Below are 11,582 nucleotides of genomic sequence, written 5' to 3'. Positions count from 1 at the left end.
AAGACCACAGTAATGTCATCCCCATTACCAAAAACACATTAAATGCTCGAATGTTCAGGATGTACAGGACTTTGTACTAGCTGTTGCCCACCAGACCCCCTGAGCTGTCTATCAGGAAGAAAACAAAGAAATCAACGCATTGATTACTGCTGGCTGTTGGGTTAGCAAGAGGGAAATGATCAGAGACACGCACATAGAGCCTTCAAAGATATTGATAATATTTTATTTCTTAAATTGGATGATGGCTACACTTTGTTTCAGTATCATAGACCACACATCATAGTCAGATAGACTCATATATATATTCATATTTATTAATATAGTTTCAGGCTGTTACATGAGACAGAAATGACTTCCAACTTGTTTTGATAACAATTATTTTGATCTGAGACAAAGTGATCCTCTTCTAAAGCTCCATGGTCTCTGAGACCGAAACTCTCTATTTTGCTGTCATTTGGTGCAACATGTGGCTGTTGTCCCCTCGTAGTACATGACTGCTTCAGTACCTGCCATCACATCTAAATTCTATCCCACAGTTTGAGAAACAGAGTCAGGCATGGTGGTGTACGCCTGTAATCTCAGCAGCTCAGGAGGCTTAGGTAGGAGGATTGCAAGTTGGAGGCCAGCTTCAGCAACTCCACTCAGTGAGAACCTGTCTCAAAATAAAATAAGGAAAAAAAAAAAAAAAGAAAAGAAAAGAAAAGAAGGGCCCAGAAGGTAGCTCAGTGGTTGAGCATTTGCCTAACATGTGCCTGGGTTGAAATTGCAGCACCCTCACCCCTACATGAAAAAGAAAGAACGAACAAATGAATGAACAGGTGGGACAGTGAGGAGGATTGGGGTGAGAATCAGGCCTCAGGAGATAGAGAGAGGGACTTCCAAAGTAGAGGTGATGACTCATCAGTCAAGTCTGAATGCCAGGTAGATTTACTTGCTGCTCCAACATCAGGATCCTGCACTCAAATCTCTGCTTTCTGGGAGGCCTGCATAGTCCAGGGAAGAGATGGCCAGGGACTGGAGAGATAAACAAAAGTAAGGTAAACAAAAGTAAGCAACAGTGGCTTGGGATTGATTTGTCAATGGCCTGGGTGTGCAGAGCAGGGCTGCTGGTAAGTGAGAATTACTATTAGTGGCAGTCTTCGTTTGTTTTCTGTGGCTATAACTGAATGCTGGAGATGGAATACTTTTTAATGAATAAAAGTTTGTCTGGCTCAGGGTTCTGGAGGCTGCGAGGTCTAAGAACTCAGGCTTGCATCTGCTAAGGGACCCTGCAGATGACATCTGACACAAGGTTGTCACATGTCCAGACAAGAGCCAGCCGCTAGCTCTGTTCTCTTTTGCATGAGCTCATGGAATCCTAATTACCCCTCAAAGCCCCACCTCTGAAACTCATCAACATATGCATTTTGGGATCAAGTTTCCAACAGGTAAATTTCGATACACACCCAAACCATAGCTGATGGCACATCCAGGAGGCTGGTGATGTTTCTAGGTCAGAGAAGTGAGGGGCAAGTTTACGGAGAATGTTCCATGAGTTCTCATGGCCATGCATGAGTCTTCACATATGTGAATGAGGCCCTAAGAAACTCAGTACCAAAAAGAAAAGAAAAATTCCAGCTTTGTAGAGCTTACACTCTAGTATTCTGTACTAGTTTTATTAGTTTTGGGTCCACTTTAATGCCTAAAATCTCACTTTCATTTGCTTTGAGAGATTCAGTCATTACTTGGCCCTCGTACTACCCAACAGTGATCTCTTTGTTGGAAAAGGTTTTCATCCTTGAGGCCCATCTTCTAGTGAATGTACTCAGGGATAATTTCCTTCCTCATTGGCAATTCTCAGGACCACCTTCCTACCTCACAGTTTTGAACCCTTGATGCCTTCCCTATTCTCCTTACTTCCCTCTCCTTAACAAATGACCTGAAATAGAAGTTCATGTTTTTGCTGGGTGTGGTGTCACATGCCTATAATCCCAGTGGTCTGGGAGGCTGAGGCAGGAGGATCTCAAGTTCAAACACAGCCTCAGCAATTTAGAGAGGCCCTAAGCAACTAAGCAAGCCTGGTCTCAAAATTCAAAAAATGAAAAGGGCTAGGGATGTGGCTCGGGTGGTTAGGTGCCTCTGGGTTCAATCCCAGGTACACCCCCCCCCCCAAAAAAAAAAACCCAAAACCAAAAACAAGAAAAAGAAGAAAAGAAATTTATGTTTTTACCTATCAAATACTTCAAATGGCCTGCCAATCCTATGAATCAGCTACTGTTACTACCACCCTCTTTTTTACAGATGAGGAAAATGAGAAGTAGGGAGATTAAGGATTTGCATAAGGTTGCATAAACTAAAGAGGGACAGGGAGATGCATGGCTGAGATTTGAACTCATGCCTGCAGGCTGCCTATTTCATTGATGCCAGAGAATGTTGAGGGTTTTTTTGGTTTGTTTTGTTTTTTGTGGTGCTGGGGATGGAACCCAGCACCACTGAGCCACGCCCCCAATCAGAATGTTGAGCTCTGACAGAAAGATGCCTTTGAAATGGAAAGGTGGACAGCTTTACTAGTGTATCCACAGGGTGGTTTTTGGCTGGACTTTGCTGGGCCCAAGCTCCAAGGTGGTCAGTCTTTTAAAAGGATGGAATATTCACACTGTTTTTGTTGGATAATTGCATGCCTTTAATTTGTGGTAGTATAAACAGAGTAGTAATCTAGCTTAGAAGTAGCCAGAAAAAGTTATTGGATATTATTTGCTTAGGTAGAAATGAATAATATTATGATCAGGAAAAGGTAACTTTGTAATATATTCTAATGGGCATCTCCTGACCAGACAGGTTTAAAAAAAAAAATGCCTTATGGAACAGGTGACAACTGCTTCCTTCCCTGATTAATATACTTGTTCCCTTAGATATTATGACAGTTAACATCTTAAGAGGAGATTGTAATTTTTTTTTAAATTTACAGACTTGAAACAGTGATATCTCTCTCTCTCTCTCTCACACACACACACACATACACACACACACAGAGAGATAAATGCTACTACTTAAGGTGTCTACCTTAATCAGAAAATTCTTCTCCTTCTTTTGGTGGTTCTGGGGATTGAACTCAGGGCCTTGCATGTGCTAAACATGCATTCTACCACTGAGCTACAGACCGGAAAATTCTAATACTTCAAGATACATGCAAATGTCAACTCATGCAAAAGAATGACTTACTTAGTAAATATGAAGTTCTCATATAGGATCCATATTGAGAATAAAGTTGTCCATCCTTGGTGGTGGCTTTTGGTCAGTGTAATGTGATTTAGTGTATTTCTATATGTACAAGCACAGGATAAATTATTTAAGATAGCATTTTCCATCAGGAGATATTTCAGTGGCTTGAAAACGTGAGTCTAAGTTAACTGTTCGGCCTTTGGAGATGAATCATTCCATTTGTTTGGCCCACTGGTAGAGTATTTAGATTAATGACTAAGTTTGTATTTAACCTGACAGAAACCAAAGAGCCAGATCAGATAGATGCACATGGTCTTCCTGAAACCCTGACAGAGGACAGAGTATGGGAAGGAGCACCCGAGTCATTAGTTTGTGATGAATGTTTGCAGAAAGTAATATTTCTGCCATTTTATGGATGGAGCAACTGAGGCACAAGAGGTTAAGTGCCTTGCCCTAGATCACAGGCGGTTTGGTAGATCCAGCAAAATCCAGCACTCATGCAGGCCCTGATTTTGCACTTGATTTTAAACATTTGTAAATGTTGCAAGTTACAGTTCTTGTATTTGCCCACAGGTAGGTTATAAACTAGATGCTGACAATCTGCCTAGGGGAAGGAAGCTACCAAGGTTTGCTGTGGAGAACAGCAAATAGGAGCTCAGGCTTCCTGTCCCATGAGCATGACCCTCCTGGACCGGCTGGCTCTTTGCTGATCCCCAGTGGCTTCTGTCCATGAGGATTCAATCAGCCTCAGGGGCCGGCTGGCCAGGGTGGGGGGCAGGAGGACTGTGACTCTGGGAGAGCTGCAAGTATTCAAGGTCTTGAACTTTATCAGGTTTGAATGTGTGATTGTGAAAGTAAAGAGCAGAGAAATGACAGCACTCTGTAAATCAAACGTAGAGAAGATCAAGACTGTCAAAGAGAGAAAAACAGGCTCTGTGCACAAACCCGGCTGGAAATCTACAGCGGGGAGAAGACTTTTATGTTCCCTCCAGATTTTGCTTTCTGGAAAACAAATCTCTTTCTCTGTCGTTTTTTCTAGAGAAACAGTATTCTTTGTTATGTTTCACAGATTTCTCTTTTAAAGTATTCATTGTTGAGGTTTAGATCTTGTTTTAGAAGACAAAGTAGAAGGAGAGGAGGAAGAAACCAGAAAGAAAAATAAGATGGAAAATATCTGAAGTGGTCTAGATTTTTCCCTATCAATAATGTGTTCTGGCTCAGAGGGTGTAGCTTCGTGGTAGAACATTTGCCTAGTATGGAAAAGGCCCTGGGTTCAATCACCAGCACCAAACAATAAATTAAATAAATAAGTTAGGATCAGATCAATTTACTTAGTTCTTTTTCTTCTTTTTTCCCCCTAATGTCAAATGCTAGTCATCAAGGCTGCCCTCCTTAATGACTTTCAGTTAATTCCATCCTATCTACTCCCAGTGAAGGTACTGCAGAGGGCTGGGATTCTTCTGTTGGAGCAAGAAGAAGCCTCAAGATTACTATCTTTGTCCTATGGAAGACACTGGAGTCTGCTGCTGGTATTTGCCAGAAACAGCAAGGAATGTTTCCTTGTTTCCTCTTCAAAGGAAGCAAAAACAAGTAAAGGACTTATGCCCCCACCCCTGTGCTTTCCTACCAGAATGTAATAAATGAAACCTTCACTACTGCTACTCAGAGGAGGCTTAAAGTCTCGTGGATGGTGGGTCCCAAAATTAAATAGGCACTCGAAGAAGTTCTTTCCCAGGAACTATTTTAACTCAGGGAACAGTTAGGTTATACGTGACATTGCATTGGGCATAGCATGCAAGTCTATTAGTCATAACAGATCCCACTAATACAGTGTTTACTATGTGCCAGGTACTGTGAGTGCCTTCCATTGAAGACATTTTTTTTTTTAAATCTTGTCAACAATCCTGTGAAAGAGGTACTTTAATTATCCTCATTTTACAGAGGAGGAAACTGTGGTACAAAAAATTAGGCAACTTGAATTGATCACAAAGCAAGTGGTAACATTCAAACCCAGGTAGGCTGGCCCAGAGTCCTGTGCTGATCCAGTGGCACCTAGAAATTTCATCAATACATGAGCCAGAGTGAATGCCATCTTTTCAAAACCACCATGAAGCCTAGAAAAAAATCAGTACTCGAGTGTTTTTCTAGCCTTCCATCTTGGAAGCTGTCTGTGGAACTTTGCCTAATAGGCTTTATAGAGGTGCCAACCTTCTAGACTGTAAACACTTCAAAACTAGGACCTACCTCTTATTTTTTTTCTTCATGCAATGCATACTCAGTGAATGTCAGGCAAGTGGCAGGAAGCTGGGGGCCTTTATAATGGTAGACAAGTCTTCAGTCCTAATTCTCTGCATATTTGCAACATAGCTGAAAAGAGAGGTCATATTTCTGAGTGTCCAATGTAGCAACTTTTAAGAATTTCTTGGGTACTTTTTCCTTCTAAGATCAACTTAAAGAGGGGTATATGCAATGTAACAAATCTCCAAAAGCTCATTTCCTCTACTTTTCTGCTTCTCTTTAGCAATTACTGCTGCTTCTTTGAAAACAAAAATGAAAACAAAAACACTACCAAATGGCAAGGAAGATCTCTGAGCCAAGAGCTCTGGGGCAGTGGTAGCTGGACCCTGACCTTAGACTTGGCATGACTGTAGCAAATTCCAAGAAGGGCCCAGTTCCTACCTGCCTAGGGTGTTGGGAATTTCTGTCTCTTTCACCTTCTTAGGAATATAAATGGTACTTTTTCTTCTGATGCCCTGATTGTTCCCATCCCTAGAAGCTGTATTAGGGGTACAGATTAGATAAAGGGGATGATTGTGGAGTTCACCTTATTTGGAGGGGACCAGGAGAGAAGAGGGGCATCTTTAACTTCCTGTCTCAGCATGAGGTGACAGACATCCTGGATTGCCTTTTGGAATTAAAAGTCCTGTCTCCAACATTTTCCAGAGAACTGTTTTGGAGAGTAGAGGAGTGGGAAGGAGTCACTGGCAGGGACCCCAAGGGGTCTCAGCTGCACCTCCATGCTCCCCTAACTTCTCATCTGTCCTATTTCAAGGAGGCAGAATAGGCTTCTGCTTTTAGTGGCCTGGAGTATGGGGGAATTCTCCATCTACAGAAAGGGAGGAGAAAATATCAAAAATACTGGAATCTGATCCCCCAAGTCCACTTTCAGAGTCCTTGAATCAGGAAACTTAACTGGATATTCCCTCCCTTTGGTGAGGAAAGCCATTGCTCCAGGAGCAGGGCCTCCACCCAGCTGGCAGCCCCAGGCTTTATGTAGCCATGCCAGTGGTAATTAATAATGATAATAAATACCACACTTCATAACCAAACCCAACCTGAGCATGACTGAATGATTGGACCTCTGCCTCCCACCTGCACGCTGTTAGCCTGCGAGTCCACACCCTTAGTCTCTGGCGAATCCAACTGCCCAGTTCCACCCACAAGGTCCTGCGTGGGGTTCAAAGGACAATCTATTCACCACCACCACCACCACCGCGAGATGCGGGGCACCATAGTGCTCCTACGCAGAACCCCAGGGAGTGGGATGGGGACTTAGGGGGTGCTCTGGCTTTGTCTTTACTTAATTTTGGAACATAATCAAAATAGGACAGTAATTTAGGGCCCGATAACCTCGCTTTAGTTTTTCAGCCAAATGCAGGAGGGGAGGACGTTTGATTCAACAACCCCAGCTCGGACCTGGAGTCCGCAGCTCCCAGGGGACCCCAATGTCCGTCCCGCCCCCAAGTCCTGGCATTCCTGATCGAGGTGGCCCGGGCGTCTCCACTCCCCCTCCTCCAGCGGCCACTAGTCCCCCTGGGCCTACCCGAGCTCTGCGGTCGCCGAAGTCGGGATCGCAGGGTCTCTGGACTCAAGCAGGCCGCGGGGAGGGAGGCCGGCGCCGGTGTGGAATTTCTTTATCGGACTTTGAGAGCTGCAAGCTTCTCCTTCGCTTCTTTAAGCGATCACAGAAAGACACCTTTCGATCTTTTGTCAGACATCTTGGCCCTTAATAGCTAAATTTATTTGGTTTAAGCGGCCACGGGAGAAGCAGGGAGGGAAGATCTTTCGTCGGTCATTGGGTGGCCTAGATAACAAGCTTTAAGGGAGAGGGGAAGAAGAAAGTAAAAAGGTTAATGGATGCGGGGTGGGCGAGCGGCGCCCAGCGTGGGGCTTTTATAGCGACCCTCCCCCGGTCGCCCCCTTATCGCGGCCCTAACTTACCCGCGGCGTATGAAGTACATTAAGTCACGTAAACAGCGCGCGGAGAGGAATGCCACCGCGGTGACCTTTCGTGCGCCGCTGCAGTGAGCCCACCTCCGCGCCGTGCTGGCGGCCGCCGGCGGCGCGCGGGGTCGGCCCCGGGCAGCGCCGGGAGAGGGGCCGCCGGGTCCCGCGCACCCTGGGACGTGATTCCCACCGCCTTGGGGACCTCGGCGTTGGATCTGCGTGGTCTTTACCCCAAGCCACACGCGGGGAAGGGGGGGGGGCGGAGAGCCGGGACAGGGAGTTGGGGCGACCTTCGCGCTTCCGCCACCACCTGACATTTCTAGAATATGTTGGATTTTTTTTTTTTTGAGAATTAAAAATAAAAGGAGGGAAGGAAAAGAGGAAAGAAACAAAAGGAAGGAAGAGAGGGAGAGAGAAGAAAGAATAAGATCAGAAGGAAGGAAGGGAGGTAAGAAGGGAGCAACGAAGGAAAAGAGAACTCTTTGCCTGTGGGGACTCTGGCCTGCGCTAGACTGAAGGTCGCTGAGAGTAGGGGGACAAGCCGTCCGGACCCGGCGACTGGCGCCTGACGCTGGGGGTTGGGGGCGCGCCAAGGTGACCCTGTGTCTTTGGACGAAAAGCGTCCCAGGGACAAAATGGATTATGGCATAAGCGAGAGGCCCCATAAAACCGGTTTAAAAAAAATCTTTAGTTAGAACCATGTTTTCTTTTCTCTCTTTTTTTTTTCTTTCTCTCTTTTTCTTTCTGAAAAGGCGCTGGAACGACAATGAAATGACAATATAAGGCACTTGATTTTGCGGGGGTAAAGGTGACGCAAGTCTTTGCCTGGGTCTCGCCGCTCCTCCGGAAGCAGCGCACCACAAAGTCCCCAAACACCCCTTCCGTTTTGGCAGCAGAGCCCCCGCCCCCTGCCCAATTGGCTCTTGTGTTCTGGTTGGATTCGAATCGCGTCTAGTGGCGTGGCGCGGCCCAAATAAATCAGCCCTCGGGACCGGCCGCGCCCCAGGGCCAGCCCTCTCCAAGGGTGAGGAGTACGGCTCGTTTTTGGAATGGTCGCTTTTGGGGTCTAAATAGTCTTGAGATAAACGGTTTCGTTCAATATTAGCAGGTTCCTAAAGAGGAGACAGGAGAAGCGAAAAGAAAAAAATATATTTTTTTTAAAGAAAAAATAGGAGGAAAAAAAAACAAGAAGAAAAAAGAAATTCTTAAGAGAATTATCTGTTTATGTGGGCACTATTGGGTTTTATACAGCTCTTGGGTTCCTCCTTAGTTTGGGGTGTGCCTCTTTCCTCTGCACCCCGGATTCTGCTGACATTTCAGACCGGATTAGAGGAATCTCAGTGCCCGGGGCCTGGAGCCCATGGGGGCTGGCTCTGAAAACCCGCCTCTGTCGGTGGTTGTTTGTCCCCAGCGCCAAAGTCTTTGCCTCGGAAAAAGGCAAATTGGGGCGGCCAGACAACCTGGTTTTCTGTCTTAATCGACTGTTCAGGTTTAATAGTTTTGTTTTATTTTAAAAATAACTTATATGGAAAGCATTTCTTTATCCATTCCCTCGTTTGATTGGAAAACCAATGTTTATTATAAAAAGGTATAACTTGTGGCCTGAAAAGGAACAATTACTTATTTTTCCCTTTGGTTTGGGCATTCTTAAGTGATGGGGAATATTAAGGTTAAAATGCTGGGTTCTCTCTCGAACCCTTACAGCAGCCCGAACATTGTTGAATTGGTCAATATCCGTCCAGCAGCTCACCTCTGTCGCATGGGCGCCGAGGTCAGTGCGCCCTCCTAATGCTGCAGGGGAGCTGCAAGAAAGGCAGGACAGTGGGGGTTAGCTATCTCCCAGGAAATCCACACCGATATCATCATATTTGCAAATATAAAGAATCATAGAGGATAGGTAGGAATCAAGCTCGTGCCAGGGCTTGATCTCCTCCAGGGCTCAGCTTGGAGGCCATTCACAGCATGGATGCAAACCTAACCAAAGCATTTATTTTTTTTTAGCAAGCATGGACTTTAAAAAAATTTACTTTTAATAGTAAATCTGAGAAACATTTCAAAAACAATTGGACTCAAAGGAAAATAAATGTCCAGAACATTAAAATAACCGCTCACAAAAGAACTCTGCAAAACCCAGTCCATTTGGTCGGAACTCAGCAAAGAACCGAGTGCAAGACATCTGAAGCCATGGTGGGAATTGAGCGGCCGGCCAACGTTACTCCGGTAGTTGCATTCGATCGAACTCAGGTTAAACTTTAAAGGCCCTGGATCCTGCTCCGGTCACCAATCTCTCCATTCCAGAGTTTTCTACCTTCAGCGTTTCCGAAATGCGGCCACGCTGAAACTGGGAGCCGAAGTAGTGATTGGGGGAGGCAAAGAGGAATGTAATAAAAGTGACTAAATTGAACGAGAACGGTTTATGGACCTTCTCTGTAGCAATTTAAAATTCAGAAGTGTTTAGCAACAGTTTACAACGAAGAATTTAAAAAATGGAGAATTTTACCCAACTTCCTAGAGTCCGCGCCCCCCCCCCTCCGGGTCAACGCGAAACTCTTTCCCCCTCCCCCGTCCCCTAGGGATCCACAGGTTCACCACTCACTGTTATATTGCCAGGAAACCTACCCTTCGCAACCAGATCTCACAATCAATCGAAACCATATTTTACAATGCACCTATCTATCCCTGTTCAACTCTGATTAGGTTCCTCTTCCTTCCCCAATGAAAAACAAAACAAAACAAAAACACACAGCCCAAACGCTTTCAGGGAGACTGACCTTTGGAAAATCATTTATTTTGATTTACCTCGGGGGTGTGTGTGTAAAAATCCAATCCCACAAGACAACTCCTTCTGCTTAGTTAAATGCTCTCTCCGCAGCCTTCTGGGGTCACGCCTGTCGGAAGAAATCCGTTTTGTGAGCGAAAGGGAGCGAGACATATATCACGGCTCCTGCCGCGGACGAGCCTGCGGCCGTGCGACTCGCTGCTGACAGATCGGCACTGATAACCCCGCGATGTTCATTTCCAGTCCCTTGGCTGAGGACCGTATCAGTTTGTACATAGTTGTGATAATCTTTTAGAGGGAGAGAAGGTGTGTGTGTGCCTGCGCGTGTGTGAGGATGGGGGTGGGGAACCAATATTTTGCGCTGTGTCCAGGGAAGGTACCACCCCACCCCCTTTCCAACTACTTATTTGCAACCTACCTGATGCCCAGGAAAAGCTCTGAGTAAACATGACAACAAAACTGAACGTGCGCCCTAGGACACGACTGGAAGGGAACCCCTCTTCCATCCTGCGCATCGCACAGCCTAACCTTGCCTTACTTGACAACTCCAGGGTTAAAAGTTCCCTAAGGTTGGCTAGAGAGTATCCTCGAAAACTTCCCGAAACTTCTCAGGAATTTAGTATATATTTTAAGAACTGGGGAGAGGTAGGGAGTTGGACATCCAGGCCCCTTCTTTCCCAAGTCCTAGGAGCCCGGATCCCCAAAGGCCACTACGACCTGAACTCTAGCATCCCGAAATAGGGTCGGGGAAAGTTTAAGGTCAGTTACACACAACTGCGGAGCAAAAACTTATTTAACGTGGAGGGAGGAGTGAGGAGCGCCAGAGAAGCAAAGCACTTTCCCGGCTCATTTTGGGGGCGCGCTGACCCAGGAGCTGGCGCGCCCCTCCCTCAGCGGTGGCGGCGCGAGACAGGTTCTCCGTGCCAAGGTTCCCTCCCCTACTCCAGGGTGTGTGTGTGTGTGTAACTGGGGGCGCGAGAGGGTGCTCTGTGGCAGGATGGGTGTGGGTCGCCAGCCAGGTCAGGCGTTCTGTCGCCTCCGCCCCTCCCCCGGCTCCCTAGGCTCGGCGCCCCCTGGGTGGAATCTCCCCAGCTACGGGGACGGTGCTAGCCACTCAGCCCACGCCAGTAGGCTGCGCGGCGCTTATTGTCTGCCGGGGCGGCGCGCTCCCCTCCCCCCCCTCCCCACCCTCTTTTCTCTCCTCCCCTCGATCCCTCCTCCTCCTCCTCCTCCTCCTCCTCTTCACCTCCGCGCCCAGCTGCTTCCAGAGCGCAGTTCCGACCCACAGCCTGGCACCCTCCGGCGAGCGCTGTTTGTTTAGGGCTCGGTGAGTCCAATCAGGAGCGCAGGCTGCAGTTTTCCGGCAGAGCAGTAA

The 11,582-nt window shown here is 46.6% G+C and overlaps 1 long non-coding RNA gene across 5 annotated transcripts; it reads right to left on the bottom strand.

Moving 5' to 3' along the window:
- Positions 1-288: 288 nt before the first annotated feature.
- LOC124085848 (uncharacterized) lies at positions 289-11,577 on the bottom strand. 5 transcript variants are annotated; one of them, XR_006849597.2, is made up of 7 exons: positions 11,454-11,577; positions 10,228-10,316; positions 9,179-9,230; positions 7,423-8,540; positions 7,025-7,297; positions 5,446-5,568; positions 289-1,014 (listed from the first exon to the last, which is right to left on the bottom strand). It is a non-coding gene; the product is annotated as an uncharacterized LOC124085848 (long non-coding RNA). The 5 variants fall into 5 exon arrangements; XR_006849599.2 differs by lacking the exon at positions 11,454-11,577 and adding an exon at positions 10,626-11,282; XR_009226482.1 differs by lacking the exon at positions 11,454-11,577 and adding an exon at positions 9,541-9,769 and having other exon boundaries at positions 10,228-10,600.
- Positions 11,578-11,582: the final 5 nt, after the last annotated feature.

The sequence above is a fragment of the Marmota monax genome, unplaced genomic scaffold (genome assembly GCF_021218885.2).
Source record: "Marmota monax isolate L192 unplaced genomic scaffold, Marmota_monax_Labrador192_F-V1.1 WCK01_AAM20220418_F8-fsc00126, whole genome shotgun sequence".
Classification (NCBI taxonomy): domain Eukaryota; kingdom Metazoa; phylum Chordata; class Mammalia; order Rodentia; family Sciuridae; genus Marmota; species Marmota monax.
This window is presented reverse-complemented; position numbering and strand designations above follow the sequence as displayed.